A 17,487-nucleotide genomic window follows, 5' to 3' on the forward strand; every position below is an offset into this window, starting at 1 on the left:
ATTTTTTCCCTTTTGTTGCCCTTGTTTTATTGTTGTTGTTGTTATTATTGTTGATGTCGTCATTGTTGGATAGGACAGAGAGAAATTGAGAGGGGAGGGGAGAAAGATAGAAAACTATACAGACCTGCTGAATTCACCACCTGTGAAGCGACTCCCCTGCAAGTGGGGAGCAGGGGGCTCGAACCGGGATCTTTATGCCAGTTCTTGCTCTTTGTGCCATGTGTGCTTAACCTGCTGTGCTACCGCCCGATTCCCCAGAGGTGATATTCTAATCGGTCTTCCTTTCTTAAATTGAAACAATCCCATGTAGACCACAGGTCACATCCCATACTGTTTGGTTACTTTGTGGTTGTAGTTCATATTGAAAAAGCATAAATGTTTGAGCTTTTCCCATTACTTATTAGTTTTCAGAATCATTTCCTCTGATGGTAATCAGTGAGGCTTTTTCTTAGCACCAGCTCTTTGCTGGACTTCACACCTGTGCAATTCCCTCCTCCTGGTGGTGGTTTTTGCTTGTTTTTTTTTTCCTCTTTTTTCCAGATAGAACTTAAGGGACAGATAGGGAGAGGGAGAGGGAGAGGGAGAGAAAGAGGAGAGACTCCATGGCACTGCTCACTGCTTGTGAAGGTCCCCCTGTGCATGGTGCTCTCATATGGTGGTCAGGGCCTTGAACCCAAGTCCTCATACATGGTGAAGCATTTGTTCTGTCAGGTAAGCTATCTCCCAGGCCCTTAATGATTATTTTTGTGTGTGTGTCTTTTGGAACCCCTGTATTGAAATAAATATGAGATACAATATTTCAATCCACTTCTGGCAAAATTCTTATTGATACTCAAAATTTCCTATCCTCAGCCAGTTGAAAGCTGTTAATGTTAGTTATGAAAATTCCTTTTTTACTTTTTCTGGTATGATAGAGTTTTTCAGATTTATTTTGTGTATACCCTGGCCTGGCCTGGAGCTGTTGATTTCTCCAAGAAGTTTTGGTTTCCTTTAGTTAGGAATCCTATTCCCTCCCCTCCCATTCTCCTCTCCCATTCCTCTCTCTTCCCTTTCCTCCATCCTTCCTTCCTTCCTTCCTTCCTTCCTTCCTTCCTTCCTTTCTTTCTTAATTAGTATTTATTTATTTATGAGAGCAAGAGAGATTGTGATTACCACTCTGGCACTTATCATGCTGGGGACCAAACTTGGGACCTCATGCTTAAGAGTCCAGCATTTTATCTATGGCACCACTTTCTGAGTCACTAGAAACTGTACTGCGTGATCACTTTCTGATCCCTCAGAGTGCTGAGTAGTGACAGATTGGTCTCTCTACTTCTTAGTGTAAAAAGGAGGGGGAAATTATATATATACATAAATATATATGTATGTGCAATGCTGGCGTGTTTTTTTCACTTGAATTGGTAACTACTAGATCCTTTTTTTTCTTTATTGGGGATTAGTGTTTTACAGTCAACAGGAAATACAAGTTTGTATATGCATAACATTTTTCAGGGTAACTACTAGATTTTGTGTAACTCTTGTCTAAAGTCTGTATCTTCGTTACATGGTAAGGATCACAGTTCTCAAGGACTTAATGGCTAAGAACATTTTGGATATTACATACCTTAAAAAAAAATTATACAGGCAGAGAGAAAGTGAAAGAGAACACTGCATGGAAGCTTCCTACAGTGGAGTGGAGCTGGGACTTGAACCTGGGGCACACTGGGCAAAGCAGCACACTGTCTAGGCAAGCCATTTCACCAGCGTGGGTATTGTATAACTACTAATTTGTTTTGGCCGACTTTACATACCAGCCAAGAATAACACCCACGGTATAACCATTGATGCTTTATGAAAGTCACATAAATTCCTTTGACAAACACAGATTCTAAACTGTCAGGGAATCTAGCAGCCACGTACTGTGTTTCCTTACGACTGCCATTACTTCTTAGTGTGTTTCATGCTTAACACATGTCCTTACATTGATATCTAAAATCCATGCTCTTATAGATTCTTGTAATAATTCTTTTCCAGTTCATTGAGATACAATTTTCTTATAACTTGTTAGTTTAAGAAAGGCTTGTCATAGTAAGTTTGGCTAACTCACAGTTACCAATTTTTTTCATATATATATATATATATATATATATATATATTTTGCCTCCAGGGTTATTGCAGTGCCTGCACCATGAATCCACTACTCCTGGAGGCCATTTTTCCCCCTTTTGTTGCCCTTGTTGTTATAGCCTCGTTGTGGTTATTATTGTTATTGTTGATGTCATTTGTTGTTGGATACGACAGAGAGAAATGGAGAGAGGAGGGGAAGAGAGAGGGGGAGAGAAAGACAGACACCTGTAGACCTGCTTCACCGCCTGTGAAGCGACTCCCCTGCAGGTGGGGAGCTGGAGGCTCAAGTTTTTCTTTTTAAAACAAACAAACAAACAAAAATTTTATTGCCACCAGGGTTAGTGCTGGGGCTCCCAGAGGCCATTCCCCTCCTTTTGTTTTTAATTTGATAGGCAGATAGGCAGTTAGAAATTGAGAGAGATGGAGGGGGGGAGACAGATAGGAGGAAGAGACACTTGCAGACCTGCTTCACCATTTGTGAAGCATCCCCTCTGCAGGTGAAGAGTGGCGGCTTGAACTTGTATCCTCATGTGTGGTCATGTGTGCACTCAACTGGGCACACCACTGCCCGGCCCTGTTACCAGTTTTGTTTTTCCTTTTGGTAAGAATAATTAAGATGTACTCTCAGGAGTCAGGCGGTAGTGCAGCAGCGCAAAGTGCAAGGACCCATGAAAGGATCCCAGTTTGAGCCCCTGGCTCCCCACCTGCAGGGGAGTCACTTCACAGGCGGTGAAGCAGGTCTGCAGGTGTCTGTCTTTCTCTCCCCCTCTCTGTCTTCCCCATCTCTCTCCATTTCTCTGTCCTATCCAACAACAACGACATCAATGACAACAATAAACAATAACAATAGTAACTATAACAATAAAAAAAACCAACAGTGGCAACAAAAGGGAATAAAAAATATTTTTAAAAAATTTTAAAAATAGGGAGTTGGACAGTAGCGCAGCAGGTTAAGCGCAGCTGGCGCAAAGCGCAAGGACTGGCGGAAGGATGCCGGTTCGAGGCCCTGGCTCCCCACCTGCAGGGGAGTCGCTACACAGGCGGTGAAGCAGGTCTGCAGCTGTCTGTCTTTCTCTCCCCACCTCTCTGTCTTCCTTTCCTCTCTCCATTTCTCTCTGTCCTATCCAACAACAAGGACATCAATAACAACAACAATAATAACTATAAGGGCAACAAAAGGGAATAAATAAATAAAAAATTTTAGGGAGTCGGGCTGTAGCGCAGCGGGTTAAGCGCAGGTGGCGCAAACACAAGGACCGGCATAAGGATCCTGGTTCGAACCCCGGCTCCCCACCTGCAGGGGAGTTGCTTCACAGGTGGTGAAGCAGGTCTGCAGGTGTCTGTCTTTCTCTCCTCCTCTCTGTCTTCCCCTCCTCTCTCCATTTCTCTCTGTCCTATCCAACAATGACAACAACAATAATAATAACTACAACAATAAAACAACAAGGACAACAAAAGGGAATAAATAAATAAAATAAATATTAAAAAAAAGATTAAAAAAAAATAAAATAAACACACATTTAAAAAAAAATTTTTTTTTTTAAAGATGTACTCTCTTCGCATTTTCCAGTGCAGCATATACAGCTTTGCTCCCGTCAGTTGCCATGCTGCGTATTGCACCACCAGAGCCTGGTGTGTGAGCAGGTTGGTACCTTTTGGTCACGTCACCCATTTCTCCTTGCACTGTGCCCAGCAGTCACCAGTCTGTTTTCTGTATCTTTGAGTTGGGGTTTTTGTTTTGTTCTCATCAGATTTTACTGCTGCAAGTTGACTTTTTCAGATAGATAGATAGAAAGAAAGATATGACAGACTGACAGACACATGTATGCATGCACACACACACACACACACACACACATGTACACACAACAGTAACACTGCAAGTTCCTCCAGTGTGTGGGGGCCAGACTCAAACCTGGGTGGTGAGCACGACAAAGAAACAGCCATCTGAATCGGCTAGCTTGCTGACCCTGAGTTGGAATCAGTGAGCTCACACAGTGCTTGTCATTCTGTGTCTTACTTCACTGAGCACAGTGCTCCTAAGGTTGGTCCATGTTGTTGCAAATGGAGCCCCCCCTTTTTAATGACTGAGTAGCGTTCTGGGGGGTGTATGTGTGTGTACATTTTCCTTTGCTCTTGTTTATCAGCAAGACATGTTGTTACTCTATCTTGTCTGTTGTGAAAGTGCTGAGGCAAACTTGGGGTTCCACATCTTTTTGAGATCGTGATTTCCTTATTTTCCAGTACATACCCAGAAGTGGAATTGCTGGATTATATGTTAGTTTTAGTTTTTTGAGAAACCACTATACTGTTTTCATAATGACTATATCATTTAGCAGATTCAGAATCAGGACTTGATGGGAATACATTTACTAATCCCTCATGGTAATAACAGTTGGTCTGTAGCCTTTTTGGTGAAAATCAGTTTGGCCTAAATATATAAAAAAAAAAAAATCCTTAGTCTAGCCTTTTATGATCTAAAATACTGTTGTGAAAAATACATGACAACTTAATTTTCTTTCTGTTGGAATTCCCCCTTTGCCTAGATTCCCAATGACTATTTTTTTTCTTCAAAGTCTAGTCATTGTATTATATGCCTCAGTGTTAGCTGTGCTGGTTTGTTTTGTTTTGGGTGTACACTGCCAATTTAATATGTATTTTCTTTTTTTATATATATATTTATTTATGAGAGAGAGAACCAGAGCATCACTCTGACACATGTGATGCCAGGCACCAATCCTGGGACCTCATATTTGTGAGTCTGACACTTATATAGCATATGCAGTTATTATTGTTTTATTATATATACATACTCTAGTTTTTACTAGTTGGGACCCTCTCTTAAACTAAGGTTGGGTCTGCTTTCCCTGTCTTTTTTAATTTTGTTATTTTCTACTGAATTATTTTCATTTTCTTAAGAGATTATTTTTATAGGCTGGTGAAATAGCTCCCTCAGATAGCGCTTTGCCACGTGCTTGACCCAGGCTTGAGCCAGGCCCCACCACCACATGCTGTGGTCTCTTCCACAATCTATGCCTCTCTGTCTCGATCTGAAAAAGTTAGTCCAGAGCAGTGAAGCTCTAGCTAGAGATAACAACAAAAAACATTCATTTTTAAAGAGTGGTTTTAGAACAACAAAGCAAAATTGTGGGAAGTAGAGAGATTTGGCATGTACCCCCGGCCCATACATGCATGGGCTCCCCTATCAATAGCACCACTGAACAGGGTGTCTGGTAAACTCACATTGGCCCAGGTGTCACCCAGAGTCTGGTCAAGGGTCCTTGTGGTGGTGGCCCTTCTGTGGGTTTGGACAAAGGTGTTACTGCATACACCTATCATTGTAGGGCATGAAAGTGTCTTCACTGCCCTGAAAGTTCTGTTTCTTTTTCCCACACGCCACAGCAACCAATCTTTTCTCTGTCTTCTGTAAATCTGCTTGTCCCAGAATTTCATAAAGTTTGAATCACACCTTGGGTAGTAGCTTTCTTTTTTTTTCTCTCCTGGTTTCTCTTTTTGTTTGTACCTATTACCCTTACACTGAAGATCTTTTTCTGACCTGACTCCAGTGGTGTTTGATACTTTTCTTACTTGCAGTGTGTCCACAGTGTTGGGCTCTGTCCTGGGAACGTGCCTGGACTAGTTAATTTGGGTGTTCAGGTTGAAGCCCAACTCATTAAAGTTGACCTTGGGTCACCTTCATTGCAAGTGTGTGAAGCCTGTACTTTTCCCGTCTGGGGTGCTTTTATTCTCTGCCTCCATCCATTTCTAAGCCCATGGGGTTTAGGTGGGATGGCAGTTCTTGGAGATTTGTCCTCAGCAGCTCAGATCATGGGGATCCTGTAACTCTTAGTTTTATTATTTGTTTTGTCTAATGGTAGGGTTTTTGTTTGTTTGTTTGTTTTTGTCTTTGGTTTTGTTTTTTTTAAGCTGACATTTGTTTTTCTGTTAACTCTTAAAAGTAGTTCTGTCTAGGAGTTTGAAAAGGATTACAATTTTCTCACTTCCATTGTCTCACTGGTGCCAAAATAATTGTTTCTCTCAAATAAATAGATAGAAGCATCTTGCTAAAGCCACTGTATATTTTCCAAAGTTCAAAAGTAGAGATTAAAACAGTTTTCAAAATATTTTCTAGCAAAGGCAAATGTAAGTTCCAGTGTTCATGTTTGTATGTAATAGCAGACACATGCAAATCTACAGCAGAATCATCTTCAAACACAGGATGGGCCCAATAGTAAAGTCTGTTGAAGTTGAAAAACAAACTATAAGAATTATCAGCTCTTTTTTTTTAGATTTTTTATTTATAAAAAGGAAACATTAACTAAACCATAGGATAAGAGGGGTACAATGCCACACAGTTCCCACCACCAGAGCTCTGTATCCCTTCCCCTCCCCTGATAGCTTTCCTATTCTTTAACCCTCTGGGAGTATGGACCCAAGGTCAATGTGGGTTGCAGAATGTGGAAGGTCTGGCTTCTGTAATTGCTTCCTCGCTGAACATGGGCGTTGACAGGTCGACCCATACTCCCAACCTGTCTCTCTCTTTCCCTAGTGGGGCAGGGCTCTGGGGAAGCGGAGCTCCAGGACACATTGGTGGGGTTGTCTGTCCAGGGAAGTCTGGTTGGCATCATGCTAGCATCTGGAACCTGGTGGCTGAAAAGAGAGTTAACATACAAAGCCAAACAAATTGTTGACCAATCATGGACCTAAAGGCTGGAATAGTGCAGATGAAGAGTTGGGTGGTCCTCCATTTTGTAGATATCTAATATAGGCCTATTTTAGTTATATTCCAATTGTGGCTATACAATTTTTTATTTCTTTTTCTTTTTTTCCCCTGAGCCTGAAATCTGATATGCAGGTGGATCCAAGTTATTGTCTGGGGAGGTGATGTCATGGCTGGAAAAAGGACCAGAAAGCTGGATCAGGGAAGAGAGTAGCTCCCCAATAGGGGAAAGGTGTATAAATATTGTTGACTGTAAACCCCATCGATTTGATGTGATCTGGGGCCCATATTCAGCTTAAGAGCCTATGTGACCTCTGCGTCCCTGTAGATCTGAGCTTACATTCTGTGGTCATGAGTAGAAACATTCCAAGCTGCGCCAGTATGGACCCATCTTCCTCAGGTGGAGCATAGAGTATGTTGTCCATCCTCCCTTCAGAGGATGGAACACTGTCTACTACTGTTGATCCAAGTTGAGGGGCATTATCAGCTCTTTAAACTTGATTGAGCAGTAGGAGAATTTTCTTTTTTCTCTGGTAAAATAGGAGAATGTTCCAGATGTCTGCTGCCCCTAGTCTGATTAAACCTAACTTTCCAGGATCAGCTCAGTATTCTGCTAGGCCTGGAAAGAGTCCTGAGTCTTTTTTTATTAAACCAGTTTTCAGTTTCCTTTACTTATTTGAACTATCGTGTTGTGTTCAAGGGAGAAGCAGGAAAGAAGGTTCTGTAAATTAAAAAATAGTTGTATCTAAAATGTAGACCAAGGGTCAAGAAATAGCTCGACAGATAACGCATGTCCATTTCCGTGTGTGCCACCCAGGTTCAAGCCCAGGCACAGCAGAAGCTGTGGTGCTGGTTGTCTCCCTCGTTCTCTGTTGAAAAAGTTGGCTCAGGTGTTAGAGCCTCCAGCTCTGCTGAAAACAAACAAAAAGCACTAAGCTCTAGTATTGTGAGATGGGACTGTTTTTACAGAGTGAATCTGAAATCAAACTATGAGGATCAGTTAGATTTTTTAAATTAATAGTTAAGCTGTCACTCTGACTTAATAGGAATTGTTTCTAAGTTTGACTTAATGATAATATAGAATCCCATTTGGGAACTAAAAGACAAATAAATTTTGCTCTTAGTAAAAACATTTTACATTTTTATAACTAAAAGATGTTTCATGATGTTTAATCATCATAAAACTGAAACATAAACTATCATAAAAAGAAATTGCAGTTTTCTGTTTAGAAGAGATCTTAAAAGAAGCTAGAATAGCTTCTCCTTTACTTTAAATTTGTCAGTGTTGGGGCCGGGAGATGGCTTACCTGGTAGAGTACACACTTCACCATATACAAGGGTCTGGGGTGTGGTGCCCTGTAACCTACCATGTGGGAGCACCATGCAAAGAGTATCTCTCCTTCTCTCTGTCTCCATCTGGCAAAAAGAAAAAGGAGTCTGCTAGGAGCTTTGGAATCACAGGTGCAAAAAGGTCTGTAGAAAAAAAAAATCCATAAATGGAATTTTTACATCTATAATTCATTAAAATTTATATAGTACATGTCTTTTAAAAACTATATATATATTAGAGAGAGCCAAGTACCCTGCTCTTCAAGACAAATGTTTGCAACACATTGTTGTAAGATCATGATGTTTGCACGTCTTTTATGGTTTTTAAATTAAAGAGCAAAGAGATGAACACTCACATTAACAGCACAATCAGTATCAAATAGCAATTAAACCATTTTCAGTAGGATTCACAATTCATGTCATACTATTTTTCTAAATGTTACATACATTTTGTTGTTGGTGTCACTCTTTGCTGCTTCAGAGTGACTTTCTCAGATCAGAAGAGACAGAAAGAAGGAAAGACACAACAACACTGAAGCTTTCTCCAGTGTGGTAACAGCTAGGCTTGAACCTGGGCCATCTGAAAGGCAAAGCAGGCACACTATCGAGTTGAGCTATTTTTCTGACCCCCTGAATGCTAAACCTTTATTTTAGTGAGATCCAGTAAGAGTAAGCTGCACCTTTTTTCTAGTTGGGATAATTATAGCATGGCACTAGAGTTTGATGAGTGTGCTAAGTACTGGGTCTGATTTAAAGGCTTACTTTTGAAGTGAGTACACACAGATCTTGCTCTGCTCTCTAGCTGGTACACTTGTTGGCTACTGGAGGCAGCAGCAGAATTTCTTCAACTCCCACCTGTGACTAGCACGATGAGACCAGCACCTCGGATGGTTGGACTTTGCCCCACGCAAGTGAGTGCTTCAGGTTTCAGGCACCAGTAGTTAGAGCTGTGCTGACTTTGGGCTCCAACCCCAGTTAAAAAAATGTGACCTCTTGCCTTCTGTGGACCCCACAGCTCACTCCCAGAGAGTGAACGTGCTAGTCAGAGACACCATAGGCCCAATTTGGGGGTCACTGTGAGGGTCAGGAGGGCTTTGACCTCTGGAGGTGGTGTGGTGAGGCAGAGAGGAGAGTCAACGCAGAGACATCAAGGGTCCAGGGAGAGGGGCTGCCAGGCAGAGAAGGCCTCTCCTGGAAGCACTGGGATTGTCCTGTGGCTGGCTGGGGTGGAGAATGTGTTCGGCTCCCTCCCCAGCTGGGTGGGCTGGTCCCTAGGTGTCCCTGCCCTTGGCTGGGCTTTGTGTTACTTCCTGCCTGCGCAGCAGGTTCTTAATTGGCTTCTCCCTCTAACCTTACTGGTCTGTTTCTTCCCACCCTTGGTGTCCGGGATCTTTTTTCAAAATGCCTTGTGCAGGATTCAGCCCTCAGCCGTCTTTGTGTGGTTTCCTGCTCTTCCATTTGGGCTGCTCCAAGGACAGCTGTGCCCACTGAGCACTGCCTCCCCACTCTCCCCTCCCCAGCTCCATGAACCACAGTTTGCTTTCTCTCTTGATGTTGTACTGTACTGAGACCACACACAGGAGTGGAATCACAGTGTTTATGTTGTCACTGGCCTGTTTGTCTTAGCATAATGTCCTCAGGGCTCATCAGAGTTGTAGCATATTTTCTTGCTTTTCAAAGCTGAATAACATTCCACTGTATGAAAGTGTCCACATTTGATCAGTTCATCTGTGGATGGGCATTTGCATTGTGAACATGGCAAACAGGCAGATGTCTTTGAAACCCTGCTTTCAGTCCTTTCGGGTGATGATCAGAAGTTGCACAGCTGGACCACAAGGGAATTCTGCTTTTGATTATTTGAGGAGCCACGCTGCTGATTTCCACGGCGGCTGCACTGTCTTTTCCTGTGCTATGCCCATTTTTAAAAATCAGGTTGTCTTACTGAGCTTTAGGAGTTCTTTCTGTATTCTAGATGTTATTCTCTTACCAATTATTTGGCTGTTAAATATCTTCCCCAATTCATGGGCTACCTTTTTATTCTGGGGACACTGTCTTCTGGTGTGCAAAATGTTAAAATTTTTCATGAAGCCCAATTTGTCTACTTCTTTTTTTGACGCCAGTGCCTTTGGTAGGTGGTATTTAGGTAAGAATCCAACTTCCTTCTTTTTTCAAGAATACTTAGTACTCACTTGTTTACATCATTGTGGCACATGAGTACCAGGCCTTGGAACCTGAGGCCTTATGCATGCTACCCACTGTTCCACGTCCCAGCTGCACAGTTGCGTTCTCTTGCATGTGGTTATTCAGTTTTCCTATAGCACTTCGTTTGAAAAACTGTCTTCCTCATTGAATTATCTTGGAGCCCTTGTCAAAAATCATTTGGTCATGTATGTGAGTGTTTATTACAGGGCTTTTACTTTGTTCTGTAAACTGTCTTTATATTAGTGCCTCATTATTTTGCTCACTATAGCTTTCTAATATATTCTGAAATCAAGAACTGTGAGGATTTCAGTTTTTTTTTGTTTTGTTTTGTTTTGTTTTAATTCAGGACAATTGCATTAATTGAAACCCCTTGAGACTGAATTTTGGAATGGTTGTTTTTTTTTTTAATGTTTTATTTAATTTTTTAATATTTACTTTCCCTTTTGTTACCCTTGTTTTATTGTTGTCATTGATATCATTGTTGTTGGATAGGACAGAGAGAAATGGAGAGAAGAGGGGAAGACAGAGGAGGAGAGAAAGATAGACACCTGCAGACCTGCTTCACTTCCTGTGAAGTGACTCCCCTGCAGGTGGGGAGCCGGAGGCTTGAACCAGGATCTTTACGCTGGTCCTTGCACTTTGCGCCACATGGCACTTAACACACTGCGCTACTACTGCCCGACTCCCGGAATGGTTGGTTCTTTATCCACAGAAAAATCATTGGAGTTTTGATAGGGATTGCATTGCATTGTGTTGCCACTGAAACAGTTTCGTTACAGGTCACAAACTAGAGATATATTTTCATTTATTTATCTTTAATTTCTTTTCAATATTTTGTCATTCTTAGCATATAAATCTTTCATTCGTTAGCTAATTCCTAAGTATTCTACCTTTTTAATGCTATTAAGAATGGAATGATTGTCATAATTTCCTTTTTAGATTGTTCATTGTGTTTAAAAAATATACCTGATTTTTTTGTATTGATTTTTGCATGCCATGCTATTTTTCAGAATTAATTTATTGCTGACAGTAGCTTTTTTGTGCAGTCATTAATGCTTTCTACATAACAAGTAATAACATCTGCAGAGATAGTTTTACTTCCATTCCAATTTAGATGCCTTTTACTGCTTTTTATTGCTTAATTGATCCTGTTAGGACAGGCAGTGTTGTATTGATTCAAAATGATAGAGACTCAGGGAAAGGCTTTCCGTCTTTCTCACTGAATCTGGTCTCAGTGAATATTTCAGCCATAGCCTTTATTATGGTAAGGTAGCCTTCCTCTACAAATAGTGTGTGTAGTGGTGTTTGTTTCTGTTTTTCAACATGGAAGGCTGTGGAGTTAGGTTAGATGCTTTTTCTGTATTCGTTGAGCTGTTCAGGTGAGTTGTAAGTCACTCTAATGTAGCATAGTATATCGATTGATTTGCATAAGATCAAGTTGTAGATTGTTATCACAAATTAACTTTTATTTCTAAAAGTGCCCTGCTGCAAGGTAGTTAGGAAACAGAAGGCAATAAAATAATCATATGTATTTCTTCTACTCAGATTCAAATAAGGGACCCCTTTTGGCTTCTGTCCAGTTATTTTTCTCATGCTGTTTTTTGCCCCCAGCATGATTTAATGTTTTGTGTGTGTGTGTTGGTTAGTGGTTGCTGTAAAGTACTTACTGGTGATGATTGCACAACCTTCCATCGGGTAAGACTGCTTTGTAATATACTCTGGCAAGTAGCAAGGACACGGAGCAGGAGAAATGTTTATTATTAGGTTTACATCATCTTAGTTACCTTCAAAACATCCACACGGGGCTGGGTTGATTCATTGCATTTTACAGGGATGTACATTGGGATGTAGAGAGCTTTCGTAACCTCTCCTGAGTTCTGGAGCTAGTGCTTGAGAGGTGGTGGTGGGGGAACCAAGATCACTCTTGCTTTAAGTCCATATGTTGTGGTCTCTTTATGGATCTAATATTTTATTCCTTTGATTTGTTCTTTATGTACTAATTCCACACTAATCAGTCACTTGTCATGCAGTGTTTTGGTATCTAATATTGTTGTTAAAGAATTTTTCTGGGAATTGCTATTTAACTCTCTGAATTCTCATTCTATGTGGTGGTATTTAATTAAAATACCTTAAACTATGTTGGGGGCCAGGCACCCGATTGAATGTGCATGTTGCCATTCTCAAGGACTTCAAAATACCCTGCTCCCCACCTACAGAGGGGAAGTAGGTTTGCAGGCATCTCTCTTTCTCCCCCACCTCCAGTCTCTTCATCCTCTATCAGTTTTTCCTGTCCTGTTAAATAAACAGAAAGAAAAAGAAAAAGGCCGCTGGGAGCAGTGGATTCACGATGCAGGCAGCTGACCTCCAGAAAAAAAAAAAACCAAAAAACCTGGTGGGTGGCAAAATAAATAAATGAACAAACAAACAACTGATGGTTTTGTTGCCTTGCATCCAAACACTAGACACATCTTCCCATTTGTTCATCTTCCTTAGCATTTCATAATTCTCTTTTTTTATATTGCTTTTTTTTTTTAAAAGGAAACATTGACAAAACCATAGGATAAGAGAGGTACAACTCCACACAATTCCCACCATCAGAACTCATCTCATCCCCTCCCCTGATAGCTTTCCTATTCTTTAACCCTCTGGAAAGAAGTATGGACCCAGGGTCATTGTGGGATGCAGAAGGTGGAAGGTCTGGCTTCTGTAATTGCTTCCCCGCTGAACATGGGCGTTGACAGGTTGATCCATACTTCCAGCCTGCCTCTTTCCCTAGTGTGGTGGGGCTTTGGGGAATCGAAGTTTCGGGACACATTGGTGGGGTTGTCTGTCCAGGAAAGTCTGGTTAGCATCATGCTGGCATCTGGAACCTGGTGGCTGAAAAAAGAGTTAACATATAAAGCCAAACAAGTTGTTGACCAATCATGGACGTAAAGGCTGGGATTGTTCAGATGAAGAGTTTGGGGGGGGGGGGGTGTCTCCATTTTGTAGATGGTTAATGGTTAGCAGGCCTATTTTAGTTATATTCCAATTGTGGCTATACAGTTTTTTATTTCTTTTTCTTTTTTCCCCCATGAGCCTGAAATCTGATATGCAGGTGGATCCAAGTTATTGTCTGGGGAGATGATGTCATGGCTGGAAAAAGGACCAGAAAGCTGGATCAGGGAAGAGAGTAGCTCCCTAATATGGGAAAGGTGTATAAATATTGTTGACTGTAAACCCCATTGATTTGATGTGATCTGGGGCCCATATTCAGCTTAAGAGCCTATGTGACCTCTGCGTCCCTGTAGATCTGAGCTTACATTCTGTGGTCATGAGTAGAAACATTCCAAGCTGCCCGATTTTAGGACCCATCTTCCTTAGGTGTAGCATAGAGTGTGTTGTCCATCGTCCCTTCAGAGAATGGAACATTCTCAACCGTTGTTGATTCAGGTTAAGGGCAAGGTCCTATGGGGGCCCACAAAGGGGTCTATTGTGTTGTTCCTGACAGAGATGACTTGGTAATATTGGGGAGGGATTTATTCGAGGTCTAGGCAGCATTTCATAATTTTCTTCAGACACATCATCATGCTTTTCAACTTCTTTCTAGTCATGTTATCTTTCTTGTTGCTGTCATTAAGTGATTGGGGCCTTGTCTTATTTTTAATCTCCTAACTTGTTCTATAATTTGTATCTGTGTATGCAGTTTATTTTAGCATATTATTTTATATGCAAACTTAATGGGTGAAATTATTTGATTTTTGGATTCTTATTAGATATGTGATTTGTAAATAATGATCATTTAGTTCCTTGCTGAGCCCCAGCAACACTTTCAGCTGTGTTAGTTATTAACTTTGGCAAAGTGTTAAAGGCACCTTTGAATACTATTTCTGATGTTAAGGTGATGTTTGCTGGCTCCTGTTTTCTTCTTTCAGTTTCAGTTAGAGAGAGACAGAAATAAAAGGAGAAACACCATAGCAGTGCTCTAGTGCCCTTTGCTGCCATACATGGTACTCCCATGTGATTCTGGAAACTCAAACATGGGTCCTAGCACACGACAACTATTCAAGTTGTCACTTTTCATTAATGATGTGAATTCTATTTCTAAATTTCTTAATATTAAATCTCCATAGAGATCTTGTGCTTACACAGCTGGCTAGAAAATAACAGTAACTTGACTATATTACAGTATTTTTTGACATTTGAATGTATTCACATATTGTTGTTTATTAATATTTAACATTAGACTGTATAATCAAATATTTGAGTCGCCTGAGAGGTAGTACTGAGGTGGAGCTCTGGCCTTGCAATATGAGGTTCTGAGTTCGAATCTACCATCCCCCATATGTCAAGGTGCTGCTCTGACCCCTCTCTCAGTAAATAATAAAATCTTTTTTAAAAAAGACCCAAGAACCACACATATGGACATTGAATCTTCTAATCTTTGGCAAAGGTGCTCAAATTATTAAGTGGGGGAAAGGAGAGTCTCTTCAACAAATGGTGTTGGGAAAATTGGGTTGAAACATGCAGAAGAATGAAACTGAACCATTACATTTCACCAGACACAAAAGTACATTACAAGTGGACCAAAGACTTGGGTGTTAGACCAGAAACTATTAAATACTTCATACTTGAGAAAATATTGGCAGCACTCTTCTCCATCTAAACTTTATAGGCATCGTCAATGATACAAGTCCACTACTACAAATCCTATTGCAAGGGAAGACTAAAGCTAAAATAAACCAATAGGACTACATCAAATTAAAAAGCTTCTGCATAGCAAAAGAAGCCATCAATCACCCAAAGAAACCCCTTTCAGAATGGGAGAAGATCTTTACATGCCATATATCAGACAAGAAGCTAATGAACAAAATATATAAAGAGCTCGCCAAACTCAGCAACAGCAAACAAACAAAATAAACAACCCCATCCAAAAATGGGAAGAGGATATGAACAAAATATTCACCAAAGAAGATACCCAAAAGGCCATTAGACATATGGAAAAAAAAAAAAAAAAAGCTTCGTTGTCAGGGAAATGCAAATAAAGACGATGAGATACCACTTCTCCCTTGTGAGGATGTCATACATCAGAAACAATTGCAACAACAAACTCTGGAGTGGTTGTGGGGACAAAGGAACCCTCCTGTACTGCTGGTGGGAATGTCAGTGGGTCCAACCCCTGTGGCGAGCAGTCTGGAGAACTCTCAGAAAGCTAGAAATGGACCTACCCTATGACCCTGCAAATCCCCTGGGGATATATCCTAAGCAGCCAAACACACCCTTCCAAAAAGATCTGTGTATACCTGTGTTCATAGCAGCACAATTTGTAATAGCCAAAACCTGGAAGCAACCCAGGTGTCCAACAACAGATGAGTGGCTGAGCACGTCGTGGTCTATATACTCAATGGAATACTACTTAGCTATTAAAATTGGTGAATTCACCTTCTTCACCTCATGTTGCATGGAGCTTGAAGGAATCCTGTGAAGTGAGAAAGAAAGAGAAGCATGAATATGAGATGATTCTATTCATAGAAGTTAAAAAATAACAGAAAGGAAAACACAGTGCAAAAAGTGAACTGGATTTGGTATATTGCACCAAAGTAAAGGGGGCAAAGTGTTCAGGGCCTGGAACATGATGGTGGAGGAGGACCTAGGTGGAGGGTTAGTGTTATGCAGAAAGCTGAGATGTTACACATGGACCAACTACTGTATTTTATTGTTGAATGTAAACCATTAATCTCCCTCAATAAAGAAAAAGAAACAAAAAGGGTGGGGATGGTAGTGCAGTGGGTTAAGTGCAGGTGGCACAAAGTGCAAGGATGGCGCAGGGATCCCGGTTCGAGCCCCCAGCTCCCCACCTGCAGGGGAGTCGCTTCATAAGCAGTGAAGCAGGTCTGCAGGTGTCTGTCTTTCCCTCCCCCTCTCTGTCTTCCCTATCTCTCTCAATTTCTCTCTGTCCTATCCAATAATAACAGCAACAAAAAGGGGGAAAAATAGCCTCCAGGAGCAGTGGAATTGTAGTGCAGGCACTGAGCCCCAGCAATAACCCTGGAGGCAAAAAAAAGGACCCAAGAACTTTAAATATCATATGTATCAATACAGCTATTCCTGGGGGAGGGGAATTCATTATGCTAGATTGTTTTTTTATCCTTTCCTATCCATTATGCTAGGTTTTTTTTTATCCTTTCCTTCTTTAAAAAAAATTTTTAATATTTTCCCTCTTGTTGCCCTTGTTTTTTATTGTTGTTGTTGTTGTTATTGATGTCGTCATTGTTGGACAGGACAGAAAGAAATGGAGAGAGATGGGGAAGACGGGAAGGGGGGGAGAAAGACAGACACTTGCAGACCTGCTTCACCACCTGTGAAGCGATTCCCCTGCAGGTGGGGAGCTGGGGGCTCGAACCGGGATCCTTATGCTGGTCCTTGAGTTTTCGCCATGTGCACTTAACTCACTGCGCTACCACCCAACTCCCTCTTTCCATCTTAATTATGTATTGGAAAAATTTAAATCACATTGGAGTTACCTGGTCATTAGAAATTTGACAGAATTGACTTGTGACTGTATCATACCTGGTAATCTTTTTTTTTTTTCTTTTCTCCCTTGCCTTGCCTGCCAGGGTTATCCTGGGGATTAGTGCCTACCTGACCTTGTTGTCTAAATGCCCTTATTTTTATTTTCCTTTTTTGATAGAGGGTGAGAAACTTGGGGGAGGGGCACCTGCCGCACTTACTCTGCTGCTTGTAAAGCCTCCCTGTAGGTGGGCATTGGAGGCTTGAACCCAGGACTTTGCTCATGGTGATATGTGTACCTTACTAGGCACACTGCCACGTAGCCCTTTATTTATTTATTTATTTATTTATTTATTTATTTATTTATTTATTTATTGGAAGTGGACCCTTTTTCGAAGATCCAGTGGTGCAGTACTTAGATGGAAATTGACCTTTTAAAGTGGTCCTCTTTTTCTATGCTCACATTTTGATGATTTATATTTTTCTTTTCTTTCTTTAATTTTTTTTTAAATTTGCTTTTCCCCCCTTTTGTTGCCCTTGTTTTTTATTGTTGTTGTAGTTGTTATTGTTATTGATGTTGTCACTGTTGGATAGGATGGAGAGAAGTGGAGAGAGATGAGGAAGACGGGGAGAGAAGACAC

The 17,487-nt window shown here is 41.0% G+C and overlaps 1 protein-coding gene across 7 annotated transcripts in view; it reads left to right on the forward strand.

Annotated features, from left to right (window-relative positions):
• The window catches only part of ZMYND11 (zinc finger MYND-type containing 11), an 84,014-nt gene that overhangs the window by 21,173 nt on the left and 45,354 nt on the right, over positions 1-17,487 (forward strand). The gene's annotated exons all lie outside the window — the stretch shown is intronic.

Source organism: Erinaceus europaeus, chromosome 6 (genome assembly GCF_950295315.1).
Source record: "Erinaceus europaeus chromosome 6, mEriEur2.1, whole genome shotgun sequence".
Lineage (NCBI taxonomy): Eukaryota > Metazoa > Chordata > Mammalia > Eulipotyphla > Erinaceidae > Erinaceus > Erinaceus europaeus.